The sequence below is a fragment of the Equus asinus genome, chromosome X (assembly GCF_041296235.1).
Source record: "Equus asinus isolate D_3611 breed Donkey chromosome X, EquAss-T2T_v2, whole genome shotgun sequence".
NCBI lineage: Eukaryota > Metazoa > Chordata > Mammalia > Perissodactyla > Equidae > Equus > Equus asinus.
The window spans coordinates 97,418,330-97,434,522 of NC_091820.1; the positions used below are offsets into that span (position 1 = coordinate 97,418,330).

At 47.6% G+C, this 16,193-nt stretch overlaps 1 long non-coding RNA gene across 1 annotated transcript in view; it reads right to left on the reverse strand.

Annotated features, from left to right (window-relative positions):
- Nucleotides 1-9,975: 9,975 nt before the first annotated feature.
- Nucleotides 9,976-16,193, reverse strand: part of LOC139042756 (uncharacterized) — a 34,051-nt gene continuing 27,833 nt past the window's right edge. The window contains exon 3 of the long non-coding RNA XR_011499871.1: nt 9,976-10,274. This is a non-coding gene — a long non-coding RNA (uncharacterized lncRNA). The remainder of the gene's footprint in view (nt 10,275-16,193) is intronic.

Below are 16,193 nucleotides of genomic sequence, written 5' to 3' on the forward strand. Positions count from 1 at the left end.
GGGCTGTCCTGCTCCCCCTCCCCAGCAGCTTCCCTTTTAGCCTGGAGCCAAGCTGAGGCCCGAACTGTGAAGTCCTAATGATATTTTAAGGGGGAAAAACACCTGAGAGGGTTTAGGCAGAGCCACTGGGTACTGCCAAGCTGACAGCTTCAAATTAGAGGAGGCCAAGGGCAGGGGAGGTTTTTTCTAAGCCCTCTGGGTGGAGGCATGGGGGATGGATGATACTGAGGAACTTCGGAGTCCTCCTCATATGTGGTCTGCCTGCCTGTCATTCTGTCCACCTACCCTCATCTCCTTCGTCCTTAGGTGTGCAGCCTTTTGTTTGCCTGCTTCCTTCCCTCAGTTCATCTCTGCTGAGCTTGGCTGGCCCTCTGTAGCTCTTGGAGACCCCCATTCCCCAACACCCTCTCCCCAGCCCGACACCCTCTCCCCAGCCTGGCTAGGCTGTGGGAAGGGACAGGTGTCCCTGGCTGGGGAGGGCAGGCTTGGCACACAGCAGGTTTTGCAAGCTTCAGAGGAGTCAAGGGGACCACGAACAGTGACCTAGCACTCCACAGCCCCTGATGGAGGAGAGAGACAGGGAGGAGAGAGACAGGGAAGGTGGGCTGGTCTCCTCTTTTGCCTCTGCCCATTTGCTTACAGCATCCAGGTGCTTCAACTCCATGTCCTCTGCTGGACCCTTCCCCAAACTTGCCCACGCATCATCTCTCCTTCCCTCCCTCTTTTCCTCCCTCTCTCCCTGAAGCTTTCCTTCATCTATTCTCTCTCCATCTCCCTCTCTGTGTCCTCTCTGTGTCTCACCTTCTGTGTCTGTCTTGCCTTCTTCTTCAGCCCTCACTTTCTCTCTCTCCCCGTTTTCTCTCTCAACCTCCCCATTATCTCCATTCTCTCACTCTCTCCTTCTAAGTTGCACAGTGAGAAGCCAAGGGTTTTCATTTCTTCTTCAGCAGAAACTCTCACACCAGCTCTCCTGAGTTCTGAGAGTGTACTGGGGGAGGGGTCGGTGTCACTTTACAGGGGTCAACCCCAGAGCTGCCTGCAGCCAGAGAGGGTTTGTGGAGATTGAAAACTCTTCTATGAGACCCATTAGGTACTTAGTGGGATTAATGACAAAGCAGCGAGGGGTGGAACTTGTCCTGCATCTCCCTTGTGGCTGTGTTATTATTAAAGAAGAGGAATGTGGTTTTCAAACCACAAATGAAAGGGAAAGAAGATAATTTTAAAGAATACACACTGAAATGTAGATGGGGGAGCTGGGCTTTTGGAATTGAGACTGGGAACATTACAAGTTTCAAATAACAGGTATATGACCAGTAAGCACAAAATTTAATGAGCAAATTATCCCCAAAACATCTTTAGCATCACTTGCTCGCCCTCCTTCCCTGTTTCCTCACAAGCATCACAGTCCCCACTCCCTGGGCACAACCAAGCCTTACGGAACTTCTTAGGGCAGAGCTCCAAGTAGGGAGCTAAGGGCAGTGTGTGTGTATGTGTGGGGGGGGGACACTTGTCTCCTCTGTTTAACTCACTCCCTCTAACAAACCTGATCATATCACTCCCTCTGCCTCAACTGTTCCCTATTGCTCTCAGGCTGAAGTTCAAGGTGTTGAGCCCGCCTCAGCCTGCCTGCTGGGGAGCCAGATTCTCTTTGGGCAGTGATCACTCTCCAAACCCTAGAGAGTCTTGGAGTGGGGGGAGGAGGGAGACTCATAGATGTTTCCTTCCCTCCCACCTCCCCCCGGATGCACCCTCCAAAAGCAGCAATTTAAAGGCACTGCATGATCTGGTCACTCTGCTCATCCCACTGATGCATCTTGAATCACCTGTCTCTCCAGCTTCCAGGTAGTTTCCAGGCTGAGTTTTGTTGTCACTTTCTCAAGGAAGACTTCTTGAACTGCTCCAGCCTGCCTCGGTTCTGGGTTAGGAGACCCTCCAATGTGTTGCCACAGGACCTTCGCCTTCCTCCTTCACAGCACCTGGAGCCTGTTACAGCTGCCCACTTACCTGCCTCCCCCACCCCCATACCTAGACTCCCTGTGGGCAGAGACACATGATCCACCAAATCCCCAGGCCCAGCCCAGACGTGGCACATTATAGGCAATTAATGAATGTTCATTAAGAGAAGCAAACTGGGCATCCCCCAGCCCAGATGCCTTTGCATCTTTCTCTGTCAAATAAGAATGATAAGTCTGACACACCAAGAGAGGGCTAGCATTAGGTAATGGTGATAAGGAGAAATGAGGAGGCAGTTTTCATTCCCTTGCCCCTTAGGCCTATGGCCTCATACTCCCTCATCTGGAATTCTTGGCTAATGGAAGGCATAGGCCCCTGGGGACTGGTCCATTGTCTCGGGTCTCACCTCTTGTGTGCCCCATGGGATCCCTGAGTGCTGAGAGCAAAGCAGGGTCAGCTTCCTGGGAGGAAAGGTGCCTTCTTATTCGAGGCTGCAGCAATGTCCAAATGTCTGCTGGCATGATAAAGGGGTACGGCCTTTTCAGGGTGCTGGAAGCAGACTCTTTGGGAGAAGAAGAGAGGAAAGAGAGGCAAAGAACTGGGAAAGCTTCTCCTAGGATGTGACAAGCAGCAGGAGAGATGCCCATTCAAGACTTCCCTGTACCAACAGGAAGCCACCCTCTCTGAAGATGATCTCAGCACTTTCTGGTGTGGAAGGGTACAAAGTTGTCACCAGCCTTGCTCCCTAACCTTTTCCTCCTCTTTTTGTCAAACTATGGTGTATATGAACCTCCACATTTCAAAATGTACTGCACCCTTTTCCTGTTTTGCAACTGGCTGCCACATTGGTCTGAGGACTGACTATATTGCAGTGCTGAGGTTGTGTAGAAGTTACAATAGGCAAAGTGTTTTTCAGGATGAAAGATATTATTTCATCATGAAAAAAACTACTGAGCTGCTAAAAATGGATTAAGCACATTTTCATAAATGTTTCATTCCAGGAAAGAGTCTGTCATATTTCAGCCCTATGCAAGGAAAATTGCAATTGCACCCTCCTGACAAGCAGGCTTCCTGAAACTTCAGTCTGAGGAGCCACATGTCTGTGTTGGGATGGGTATTATTTGTGACTTCTGGGGCTGAATTTTGGTGACAAAGTTGGAGAATCCGTTAGCATACCTTCCTGGACCCAACTCCCCCATATTGCCTATCCCACTTATTAGAGTAGAAAGTGGTCTGAGGGGTACCTTGGAAGGCAGGCTGTATCCTCAATCTAAAAAAACTCCCAGAGAATTAGCTACTTTTCAGAAGCATTGGGGTAAGAAGTTGGGAGGGGGTGAAATAAAAGACAGACGCTTTTTAAAAAAATCTGCTGACAAGGATGGGGCCGTTTCAGTTGGATCTCCAAGGAGCAAGGCTGCATCTTTTTGCTGCGTGTGAGTTTTTCTATTCAGGGTCGTTTTCAACCTCCAAGCATGTGAGAATTTACTTGAAAGTGGGGGTTCAACTTCAGGTGCTGAGGGAGCACTGCCAGCAGAGGCGGGAAGACCTTTTGCCCTTCAGACTCAAGGAAACATGCATAGTGTGTGTGGGTAGTAGAGGTGGTGGGAGTTTCACAGTCCTCGACTCAGCTGGAGGAAGGAAGAACAAAATGGCCGATGTTTTAGACATCTTCAGTGCTCTCCTATGACTCTTGGAGAGGGACTGGCTTAAGTCTGATGTTTCAAAGATTAGCCTTCCTTCTTTTTATGGAATTTTTCAGGCATGGGATTTGCAGACAAAGGCTGGGGTGTCTGAACTTGGCGGGAGCCCATGGAGAGATTTACTGAGCTCCTCCCAGTCCTCAAAGACAAACCAGATATCAGCACCAGGATAGCACCAGTGAGCAATGGTCCCGCCTCTGTTGCTGGGCTCTCTGTTCAGCATCCATGGGATAACAGAGAGGTGGGGCTCCAGCCAGTAAAGGTGTATTGATTAGCATCCAGGTGTGTAGCATTTCTCCCCTGCTGGACCCTCAGAATCATTACTCAGCCCATCAGCTACTCAAGAGCAATTCACCAGGTGTGCAGGAGAGTTTCATTCAGGTTTCCACAGAGTTTACATGGACTCACCTTGTCTCTTGGCTCTCATAACTCTGAAACATTCTTTTTTGGGAATGATAGGACCACGTCACGCCTCTCCTCAAAAGTAAATTGGTTTTTGCTTTTGATCATGCTCTTGAATATCTTGTTTTACCCATTTGGGGATTATGATCATCCATGCCACGTGAGGTGTGAAGCCCTTACATAACATAAAGCAACAGAACTTGGAAAGATGAACGAATATTTACCGTGTGGAATGGATCACATTCCTACTAATCCATGCACCACTCAACAAATATTTATCGAGGGCAAATCATACACCAGATGTTGAAGGTGCCGGAGATACAACAGTGAAAAAAGCAAGCGGAGCCCATGTCCTCATGTAGCTTACATTCTAGTGGGGTAGTAATGTAATTCCTTCCAAAAGAAGGTTCTGTGTGGGTCATCATCAGTGCCCCAGGGCCTAAGTACCTCTCACAGCATTTGCGTTGGGCATTTATCACACAGCCTAGAAAAGAGAGAGACTAATTTTCAGCAGGCAGGAATGAGTTTCCTTTCCGTCTATCCCAGAATCTGTCTGCTAGTCACATTACACAGGTCATCACCTGCAGACATCCTCCCAAGAAGCTAATCCTCCAATAATCCAACCCTATACAGAATACACATGTCTGAGTCCCATGAGCGTCTGTGGTGGTGCAGACATATTTGTCTGTGCTGCTAATGAGCACCTTCCTCACTCGGAGAGTTAGGGCGTTAACAGTACTCTTAGCACTCCTGCTGTGGTTCTTCTCCGAGTGGTCTCCAATTATTTAGGATTTGCTTTTCCTCCCTCCATCCCTTCCTCTCTGCTGTCTTTGTCTTTCAGTCTGTCTTTCTGTCTGTCCTCCTGTCTTCTTTTTTGGTTTTACCATGGATAAATTCAATGTCTGCTGCAATAGGACACTGGACAATGAAGTAAGGAAAAGTTTAGTTGGTGACTATATAGAATTATGCAAAAAACTGAATTTGCGTTAAGGGTACCAATCAAATAGTTATAGTTAAATTAGCAAGTTTTATATAGCAAAGATTAGAAATTTAACATTAGAAAAGATGCTCTAGTTTAATCTTGCACTCCTGCAGTGTTCACCATGTAAGTATACACATGTGTGTGCATGCAGACAAACACATACACACACACAGAGCTCTTCTCGATAATCCGAAGATGGTGCCCCTGCTGCCGGGAATTATTGTCCAAGAGTGTGATTGCGAGGTGTGATAAAGTTGGGGAGTGATGAGTAGTCCCTTTCATCCTGAGTGCAGGTGGATCTTGTTCTTTGATTTGTGGTTGTGGCTTCTACATGTACTGTACTAATGAAGCCCTTTTAGTCACAGTTGTTTATGCAGGGTAATTGCAATCGCTAGGTAGGGTGCCAAATTCAACCACTTCTCTTTGTACAGGGTGGGTTAACTCACTTTGCAGAAGTTATGCTGCATATAGCCCAAAGCGACAGATTCTAATCAATGACAGTCACTCTCAAAGAGTCACCAGAGATGCTAATCAGACAACAAGCTACTCCAAACCTCAGCAGATCACATACACCGGCTTTTGCTGCCACCCACTCCTGCACTGTCAGCAACATCATCGTTCGACACCGAGAGAGAGCATTGCTTTGAGAACTCTGACTTCTCTTTCCTGCCCATTGTCAGTTTCTTTCTGTAACCTTCACATTGCCTTTCTACCATGCGTTACATCCCACGTGTTCTATAATCCCCTCACTTTCCACAGCAGTGTGCCCACTGCTGAGTCAAAGGCTGTATCACAACTGCAAACCCAGTACATCCAGCCTCAATTATGGTCCAGTTTCAGGAGAGACAAATAGGATGCTGAGGTCTTGACATTTTCAAGCAAGCGGTGGCACAGATCCAGGGAAGTCTGCTCAGTTGCATCACCTTAAGCAAAAGCACTTGGGAGACCAAATTATTTTCCACGTAGAATCAGGTCTGTGAAATGGTAGAACGGAGTAGAGCAGGACCATTTAGTAGGTTCACCAAGTAAGGACGAACATTTTCACACTTCAGAGAAGCACCCAAGGGGAAACTGGAAGCATGGGCAGGAGAGTGCAACTCACCCAGTGCTACTGGAGGGAGAGAAGTTGAAGTGGCTCTTTTTTGATGGTTCAGATTCTGGCAAAAAGTTTGCTGAGATTCCATTCAAGATCAAGTGGCAGCCAGCAGCAGTCAGAAGATTCCCAGAGAAAGCTAAACTAAAGAGATATGCCTCAGAGCAGAGACCAAATCCTGGAGAAGCTGTTAATCAGTGCTGAGAAGGCCAATGCCTGGGGTGTCTTAGCTCATTTTAATTGCATAAATTGAATCCCAGGATAGAACTGAGTCCACCAGAGACTCTGATGACACCAAAGGGCCCTCTTCATTATTCTGAGAGGATTCTCTTGACCCCATGGAGACTGGAAAGGAGTCCTAGTTACTGTGGGAGAGAAGTTTCTGGCATTCAAGTCTTCCAACCTGTCAGAGGTAGTGAAGATTCTTTGTTTTAAGTTAGTGGGATTCATAACTATTATTAGCTACATTTCAGTGTCTTTATTTTAACTCCATTTTCAATCTGATCTGCTATTATCAGTCCTTCCTAGATCCATTTTACAGATGAGAAAGTGAAGACCCACAACACTGTTCATCTTTGTCTTTTCTGCCTCACATTCTGTACCTCCACTCTCATTCTATCTCCACTTTCCCAAACATAACTGTATTATGTTTAGAAGTTGGTGGAAATCAAGCCAACCAATAAAATAGACTGGAGCAGGGGTGACACTAGGCTTCTTTTTGCAGTTAGTATCTAGGGAATGTTTAGATGTCTGTCTCATGTCCAATTCCATATTTAGACTCTGGCCTTTCCACTGCTTTGCACCTACTCAGACCTCTACTCAATGCACATTCACAGTGTCATCTTCTAAAGATGAAATGAAGTCTACTGATGTCCAGTGAGCATCAGGGAATAACAGAATGGTTGATTCCTCGTGGGACTTGATTCTGCCATACAGCTCCCCTTGGTCTTAGAAGATGAGTGGAGAAGGGAGAAAGGACAGATATCCTGCCTTCCTAGGAATCAAAGGCCACTCTGGAGGCTTCTGTCGGAAGAAACTGCACTTTCTCCAGCACGCATTCCACAGAGCTTGGCCATGGAATAGGGCTTTTTCCCCAAAGGTCAAACAAGTTGACCAGGAAGCCAGGAGACAAAGCCAGGCAGACTTAACCCCCAACTGGCTGCTCCAGACAAATGAGAACAAATTAGATCCTTACATCATTAAGGGACATAGACAGTAGTCCACAATTAATACTTCCTTCCAAATCAGACTTTGCTGTGCTTAGTGGTGAAGTTGTCTCCAGCCTAGCGAAGGGGTCCTTTCAGCCACCACACAAGCCATGGATGAAATGAACACGGCAGATATTTTTTTCCCGTAGGGTATGATTTTCTCTGTTCTGCTCCGCTGTCTCCTGCCCCCTGTCAGCAATCCTCTTTGACTCTGCTCTGTGCCTGAGCTGAGTGGAAGGAAAATGCAGCTGACTCTAACGTTCCTTCTAATGTCTGTGCAGCAGTTTGGCCCAGGCTTCCATGAGCAGAGATGGCGGCAGCCTTGACTACCTCATGGGGGATTTAGAAGTGCATTGTGCCTTCCATTTGGTGCCTTAAATATATTGATTTGGTGAGGAATGGGGGAAAAGACTAAAATTCAACAGGAGAGAGTTGCATGGGGCAAATGAAGAAGGGCTAGAATCCCCTCCAAATCTCATGCAAATCCACCAATTCATAGAATTTTAGAAATGGCTAGGATATTAGAGATCAAATCCAATCCTCTTTTTTTGAAGGCCAAATAAAGGACCAAAAGGGTGAAATGACAAACTGAAGGTGATCCAGTTATTTGGTGCAGAGATTGGAGTAGATCTCAGAAACTTTGGCTCCCAATCCAGCTGCTCTCCATCACATCACTGCCTTTTACCAAAAGCCCAAATCAACCTTCCCTCTTGTGTTCTGCGACGTTTCCCCTATGCCCTTCTCCACAAGATGCACATGTGCACACCTACACTCTGCACTGCACCTGGTAGCCATGAGCTCTTCCAGCAGAGCACAGGCCCAGGCAATCTGGCCTTCCCGAGTTGCTACTTTGCAGTAAAGATTCAGCAGTAGGGCTAAGGGAGTCCCTTTATATTAAACCAGCCACAAGTCAGCTAAATTATGCATACAGAAGCTGCTTCCTCCACTGTTTACTTGGTAACTCATTCTCCTCCGAAAAACAGAACTGAGGAGAGAAATGAAAGAAGAGAGGAGAGAGCAAGAGAAACAGAAAAGAGTGGATTTCCTTAGAATTTCTTGGCACTCCCCCCACCAAACCATTTTTTAATCCCTGTTCTGCGGGCCCAGCTTCCCTTGCAAGCCTGAGCACACATTGCTCCACTATAATAATGACAATGACAAGAATAATCCTGCCTCGGCAAGGTCTTTCTTTATCCAGGGACCTCATCAGCATAGAAGACTGGTGTGAGAACCAAATGCTGTGTTCCACAGAAAGCTGGGTCTCTTCTTCGACCAAAAGAAGTAAGCGATCTGGAAAGAGGAAGCTTTGTGCTCCAAGAGGCAAGTAGGTACATGCTGTGGGCAGCCTTGGGTTCCCTGGCTTTGAGAGATCCCACTCCTAAGAGGATTGGTAGGGGGCCCAGCACCCCCAGACCCATCTTGTCTCTGGGAGAATTCAGCACACCCCCCTTTGTCTCAGTGGAACTTTCCCTTGTAGAAGTAATTCTGCCTCTATGAAGTTGAGCCCTCTTGGGCTCATGTTAGGTGCTTCTAGAGCCATGATTTTTTATCAGCTCACAAGTATCATTATCCCCAAAAATAAGCTCAGAAATGGCAAGTGGAGAGCCAGGCCTCATAAAAAGGGCTCCTAGCACCCAACAGTCTTTCCACAACCTGGATGCCTATGGATAGGCTGAGCAGAACCTGGCTCATGGGAGATACTTGCTCAGGGTGTGTTGGATGAATGAAAGAATGAGTGAATGCATGTATTAAGTGTCTGAAGAGAGAAGAGGCTCACAGCCAGGGCTCCTCAACTCCCTTGCTCCTCTTTCTGCTCCACGGCTCCCACTCACCTAAGCAGAAAGACCTTTTTTGTTTTTGTTTGTTGTCCTGGACCTTTTAATTGACTAGACCCCCTCCAAATAATGCTAATGAAAGGGCTTGCCTGGACCCCATTCCCATTCAATGAGTTAGGACAGGATCTCCCTCCCCGAACCTCTTCTGAAAGTAGTTGTGAAAGGGGCAGGCTTTGATGCTCAACTGCCTGGGTTTAAATCCTTGCTCTACCACTTACTAGCTGTGTGGCCTTTTACAAGTGATGTAACCAGTCTAAACCTCTGTTTCCCCATCTGTTAAGTGAAATAATAAATAAGACCTATGCCATGAGGGTTGTCATGAAGATTAAATGGGCTAATAATACACATAGGCTCTAGCGTAAGGCTAGGCACACAGTCAGCACTCGACAAACTATTACTATTCTCAACCCTGGAGCCGCTCTTTCCCTTCATCTGCTCTGTGGGCTGAAGTGGTTTTGCTGTACTGTGTCCCCTGGCTGGTGGACACCAGAGTAGAGGGTGGGGGCTTTGGAGGGAGTACCACACAGTGCTTACCCAGAGCAAAGACAAATGCTTACCAGGCTGTTAGAACGGCAGCTGATAAAATATCCTGGATAATGGCTTAGACATGATTAGAAATATTGCTTGGGGAGAGGGTGGACAGGAAGTTGTGAGGAGAGACAGAATAAACAGAGGAGATAGATAGAAAAGAAAAGAAGGAGCGGGAGACAGGGGAGGAAAAGGTTTAAGAGAGAAAGGGAGGGGCTGGAGAGCCGAGGAGAAGTGAAATTGCTAGTGGAACATTAAACACAAATGAGGGGAAATAAAATTAACATCTTTATTGAAAAGAAAAACAAGGAAGTAAGAAATATCCCTGTTTGGGGAAATCTTGTGTAGAAAGGAGCAGGTGCTGGGGGCCTTTGGAGGCTGGTTGCCATGGTGATGCTATACGTCTTCTTTTTCTATTAGACTGTGAATCTGGCAGCTGAGGGTTTCTTTCTGCTCTGGTTTCTCAGTCCAGGGCTTAACCCTCAATGAAGCTTTGGTGTTTCCGTCCCCAGCACTTTAGATATGCTGTGGGACCTGCTGGCTTATTGTCATGGCTTCTCTTTGATATGATACCTGTCCAGAAAGAAAAAAGAGAGAAGGTACATGGCTGGGGAGCTGGAGGGAGAAGCACCCTGTGCAGCTCTTTCCAGATAGATGAGAAGGCAAGTTGAGCAGGTAGGGAGCACTTTGGCCAGAGGGATATGGGGGACACTTCTAATGATTCCTCCCTCTTCAAAGTAAATCTGGGTGGACACTTCTGTAAGAAACTAAGGTGGCCAATCGTCTGGGTTTACTAACACTGAGTTTCACGGGACATGGAACTTTCAATTATGCAACGAGGAGAGTTCTAGATAAGCCAGGACAGTTGGTAACCCAAAGAAAAACTCACTCAGAAATCCCAAGATGAAGGGAGCCCCGTTCTTCAGAGCCTGACATTAAAAACACGCATGCAGGGACCAGACCACAGAAGGCTTTTGAATGAAAGGCACTATTTAACCCAGGTTAATAAACATGGGCAATAATTTCATAGTTTGTTTTCTGCCACCAAGCCATCTTCCCCATGCTATACTATGTAAAGAGGTTCTCCAAGTTCCAGTAAAGTCAGAACCACCTGGGGACCTTGTTAAAAATGCAAATTCTCTGGCCCCACCTCCACCTGCTTGATCCAAGTCTCTGGCAGGTGATGTGGCCCAGACACCGACACTTGGTCAAGTTTCCTGGCCCACTCTGACACACGTGGTCTGAGGGCTAGGCGTTTAAAAGCCTCAGCAGCAGCAGCCAGAGAGTTTGTTTGACAAGTGAAAGCCAACAAGCGTCCAGACCAAAGGAAGCCTGCCTCCACCAGGGCAAAAAGTTCAGAAATGCCCTGGCCCAGGGGCAGGGACACACCTGGGCCCTCCTGCACCCATCTCCCCTGCACTCTGCCTGACTGGTTCCTTCTCTTCTCCAGGGTCGGGCCTGAACATCACCTCCTCCTCCGAGTTCTTTCCTGGCCTCCCACTCGATCTGACAGGTCCTCACAACATTCTGCTTTTTGTTTTCTTCTGTTTCTCTCAATTTGTAATCTCGCATCCAAGTGTGGGTCCTCATAAATGCCCCCTCACCCATGAGACTGTCAGATGCACGAGGTCGAGGCCTATGCCCGTTTTTCTCATGGCTGAGCCCCCTACACACCTCATGCAGGGCCAGGCAAGGAGAAGGGGCAGCTAAATATTTCAGAATGAATGAATGGATGAAGGCATGAGGGAAAGAACGGTTGGGGAGGCACTGGTGGCAGCCCCGGCCTGGACGACAATGCTGAGTGTCAGTCCTCGCTGCTCTCTTGGGAAGGTCGCTTGCCACCCCATTAATGGGCATGAAAGGTGACAAAGCAGGGCCTGGGCCCCTTCTTCGTAGGCTCCCATCTCTGGGCAGAGTCCCAGTCACTCCCCAAACATAAAGCAAACAGAGAAGCCACAGCAGCCAGGTCTGGGTAGGAGGCAGGGGAAGCAGGTGCCCCATTTCAGGCTGGTTGTCTGGGCACCCAGAGGCCGGGGCAGGAGAGGCCCTGGGGCAGGCTGCACCCTTGCCCTCGCCCTGGACCCTGTCTCTGGCTCCCTGAAGGTGGACACTGAAAAGGAGCAGAGTTTGCCACCCCTAAATGTGTCTCACTGGCATCAGGGTTATTTTAGGCTGATTATTTTCAAGAAACAGCAGACATAGGAAAGCTCTGAGAACTGAGTAGAAGTTACCCTTTCTAGGAGACAATTATGTTTATACGGGAAATCTCTGTAAGGGTGTCTCCCTCTCTGTACTGTACCAGGAAGAGAAGGTTGACTCTAAATCTCTTGAAACTCCTCTCGATGGGGAGGCAAGGACTTAAATCTGCATGACAACCTTACCCTTGGTGACCTTGCTTTCCCTGAAAACCTCCCAAAACTGTCCCACCACAACGTCTTTTGTCTTTAGCTGGAGATTTAAGGTGGTAGCTTGGGCCATTTCAGGCAGTTACTCAAGTTTCCTGGCTCTCTTCTGTGTATCCAGGAGGTATAGATGGTATTAAACTTCTGTTTGTTTTTTTCCTGTCAGTCTGTGTTTTATTACAGGGATGTCTCAGCCAGGAGCCTGGAAGGGAAGAGGGAAAATTACTTTTCTTGCCCCATAGCCCTTACCCAGCTGTATGCAGAGCTGTGGGCAGGTGGCCTCGGGAGCCCGGGAGCATTGGTCTCCACAGCAGTGTTTCCACTGGGGCCTCAAAAATGAGGAGGACACACGTGCTTTTGCATGAAATCACATGGGACATGATCTGCATGGATCCTGAAGGGGTGGCTCAGGCAACCTGCAGACCACCTCCTCTCATTGCCAAAATGTCATGCTCCGTCCAGAATGAAAAGCCAGGTCCCAGTGACTTGAACCCTGGAACAAATGACAGACCTGAAAGTTCACTGTTCAACAGATCAAACTGTTACTGAACCAAAGTGGATCAGCTTCGTGGTGAGTTGAAATCAGAGCCTTCACCAGAAGTAGTTGTCACACGAAGTAAAATTTATTTGTAGCAAGGAGGAGATCACGTGGAATCATTTCCCAAGTCGTGGCTCTCCCCTAGCACGGGACAGCAGGGGCCATTTCTTTCGGATGGGGAATGCATATTCAGTGGGGAAAGCCGTGGGTGCAGGCTCAGTGGGAACACATGCTCTCACGTACATCATGTGTGAGGCTAATAAGGCTTAGGTTCTTCCTGGGGTGGAGACTTTAGTATTAAAATGAGACAGAGGGAGACTAGGTCAACTCTGGGCCGTCCATGCAGGCGCTGCTCTCGCTGTAGGGCTCTGCCTGGTTCAGGCCAGTTGGCGATGGTATCTCTTCCTAACATAGGTCTGAAAAACAACCTTGAGGAAGTGTTAAGTACTTTTAAGACTTGCTTTGAGCTGCTAGGACATACACCGGTGACAAAACTCCAGAGAATGAGGATCTCTGACGAGAGGCAAATAGCTAACGTTTATTGAGTGCTCTTTCAGGCTGCGTGCTGACTGCTGTGCACTCGTTTGCAGCAACTTTCGAGGTGGGCACTACTGTTGTCCCCGTTTCACAGATGAGGAGACTGAGGCTTTGTCAGGCTAAAAGGGTTTTCACCATCACGTCCCTGGGAAGAGGCAGAGCTGGGATGGGAACCCGGGCAGCCTGGCTCCAGGGCCCACACCTTGAATTGCTGCTGCACGGTGCATGCTGCCTCTCTTGTGCACTTGTGTGAAGACTCAGACAAAGAGAAGGCAAGCCGGGTGCCCAGGGTCACACAGCCAGTTAATGCCAGAGCTGCAACCAGGAGTTAGGTCTCCTCTCCCCCACCCCGGCTAGTACAATTCGGTTAGCTTACCCTACTTGCCCCAGCCAAGCAGAGTCCTGATGGCCTAGACAGAGGCTGAGTTCTCTTCAATCCCATGACTGGATCTCCTTTGACTGCCTAGCACTGGAAGGTTCTAAGTCTGGGAAAAATGGCGGGATCAGGCCCTCTGTGTTTGTCCAAAGCTTTTGAGAAGGATGACGCCCCAGACCAGCACTGTGGTCACCCTGCAGTGAAGAGCCTCCATGTGTCCCCCACCCTCCTGTGTCCCTGGGCCCCAGGGACTCCCTTCCACAGGCCCTTTGGGGAAACCTCCCAGCCCTACCTCTGCATCTCTCCTTCCCTGTGGCTTTGTCCCCAGCTAGCTGTGGGGTCTGGGAACAGGTAGGTGTCTCTCACCCAGGGCATTTTTGTGTGTGTGTGAGGGGGAAGATTAGCCCTGAGCTAATATCTGTGGCCAATCCTCCTCTTTTTGCTGCAAAAGACTGACCCTGAGCTAACATCCATGCCCATCTTCCTCTACTTTATATGTGGGACAACTGCCACAGCATGGCTTGCCAAGCAGTGCCATGTCTGCACCCGGGATCCAAACTGGCGCACCCCGGGCCACTGAAGTGGAATGTAGGAACTTAACCACTGCGCCACTGGGCCAGCCCCCACCCAGGGCTTTTAACGAGAAGTTTTGTCATGCCCAGGCAGCGAAGATGAATAATTCAGTGAAGGAAGCCCAAGAAATGTTATTCCTTCTGAGAAGAGTCCCTGGACATTGGGCGAGGCAGAGAAAGACTGCATCTTGTTCTGGGAGGAATGGGGGCTGGGGTGATAGTGGTGCAGGAGAGGATGAGGAGAAGGAAGGCTACACAGGTGTCACTAACAGAATTCTGAGGGATCCTTGTCCAAGCCACTTTGAGACTTAGGAGTTAAGCCAATTTAGGCTGGTACAAATCCCCAGTAATCTTTTGGCTTTTGCCCCATCAAGCAGTAATCTCTTCATGGCCGATGCCTACTTCCAGAGAGCAGTGTTGTAATCTCTGGGGGTGGTGGCCTCTTTTTTTTTTTTATTCATTGAGACTTTAAAAATGATTAACAGTCCTCAGAGGGGAAAGAGGACAGATGGAGGGAAGGAGTGACATGCATTCCTGGTTCTCATTTAGGTGCCAGGGGAAAAGAAACAAACTCACATAAGCCCTTGCCAGGTTGCACTGCATCTGCGCACATATCCCTCCGTAGTTTGGGGGGTGGCCAGGGAGAGGCTAGTTTTTAGACAGCACCTCTGAGGAGAAGACATCAAAAGGTTTTCCTGCAAGGTAATGTGTTTCTACTTCCGACAGCGCATGAGAGATGCCAAGCTTCTTCCCAGTTAGCAATTTGGGATGCAACGCCAAAGCCCAAGATTATCCTTGTATGAATAGAAGGCAGAGGTTCTTTTTTTCTTAATTTTTTTTATTTTTTTATTATTATTTTTTTTATTGAGTTATTGATAGGTTACAATCTTGTGAAATTTCAATTGTACATTAATGTTTGTCAGTCATGTTGTAGGTGCACCACTTCACCCTTTGTGCCCACCCCCCACCCCACCTTTCCCCTGGTATCCACTAAACTGTTCTTGGTCCATAGTTTTAAATTCCTCATATGAGTGGAGTCATACACAGATTATCTTTCTCTTGCTGGCTTATTTCACTTAACATAATTCTCTCAAGGTCCATCCATGTTATTGCAAATGGAATGATTTTGTTCTGTTTTGCAGCTGAGTAGTATTCCATTGTATATATGTACCACATCTTCTTTACCCATTCGTCTGTTGATGGGCACTTAGGTTGCTTCCACGTCTTGGCTATTGTAAACAGTGCTGCAATAAACATTGGGGTGCACAGGACTTTTGGGATTGCTGACTTCAGGCTCTTTGGATAAATACCCAGTAGTGGGATGGCTGGATCATATGGTAGTTCTATTTTTAGTTTTTTGAGGAATCTCCATACTGTTTTCCATAGTGGCTGCACCAGTTTGCATTCCCACCAGCAGTGTATGAGGGTTCCTTTTTCTCTGCAACCTCTCCAACATTTGTTGCTATTAGTTTTAGATATTTTTGTCATTCTAACGGGTGTAAGGTGATATCTTAGTGTAGTTTTGATTTGCATTTCCCTGATGATCAGCGATGATGAGCATCTTTTCATGTGCCTATTGACCATCAGTATATCTTCTTTGGAGAAATGTCTGTTCATGTCTCCAGCCCATTTTTTGATTGGGTTGTTTGATGTTTTGTGGTTGAGTTGCGAGAGTTCTTTATATATTAAGGATATTAAGCCTTTGTCAGATATATGAATTGCAAATATTTTTTCCCAGTTAGTGGGTTGTTTTTTTGTTTCAATCCTGTTTTCATTGAAGGCAGAGGTTCTTTAGTGGGAATTAGCACATAATGCAAACCAAGGTTGCCAATGCTTTATATGCCAAGGACCCAGGGGCTTATGCTCTGGGGTTTTCAAACCAGAAAAGAGTGGATTCTAGCCCCAGCTCTACCTTTTCTTGGCTGTGTGACCTTAGGCAATTTGCATTATCTCCTTGAGCCTCAGTTTCCTTATCTGTAAAGTGAGTAACAGTAACAGAACTCCCTCTTATGATTGCTGGGAAGACCATGGGAGAGATAAAAGTGTTCTGTAAACTGTACAACATTG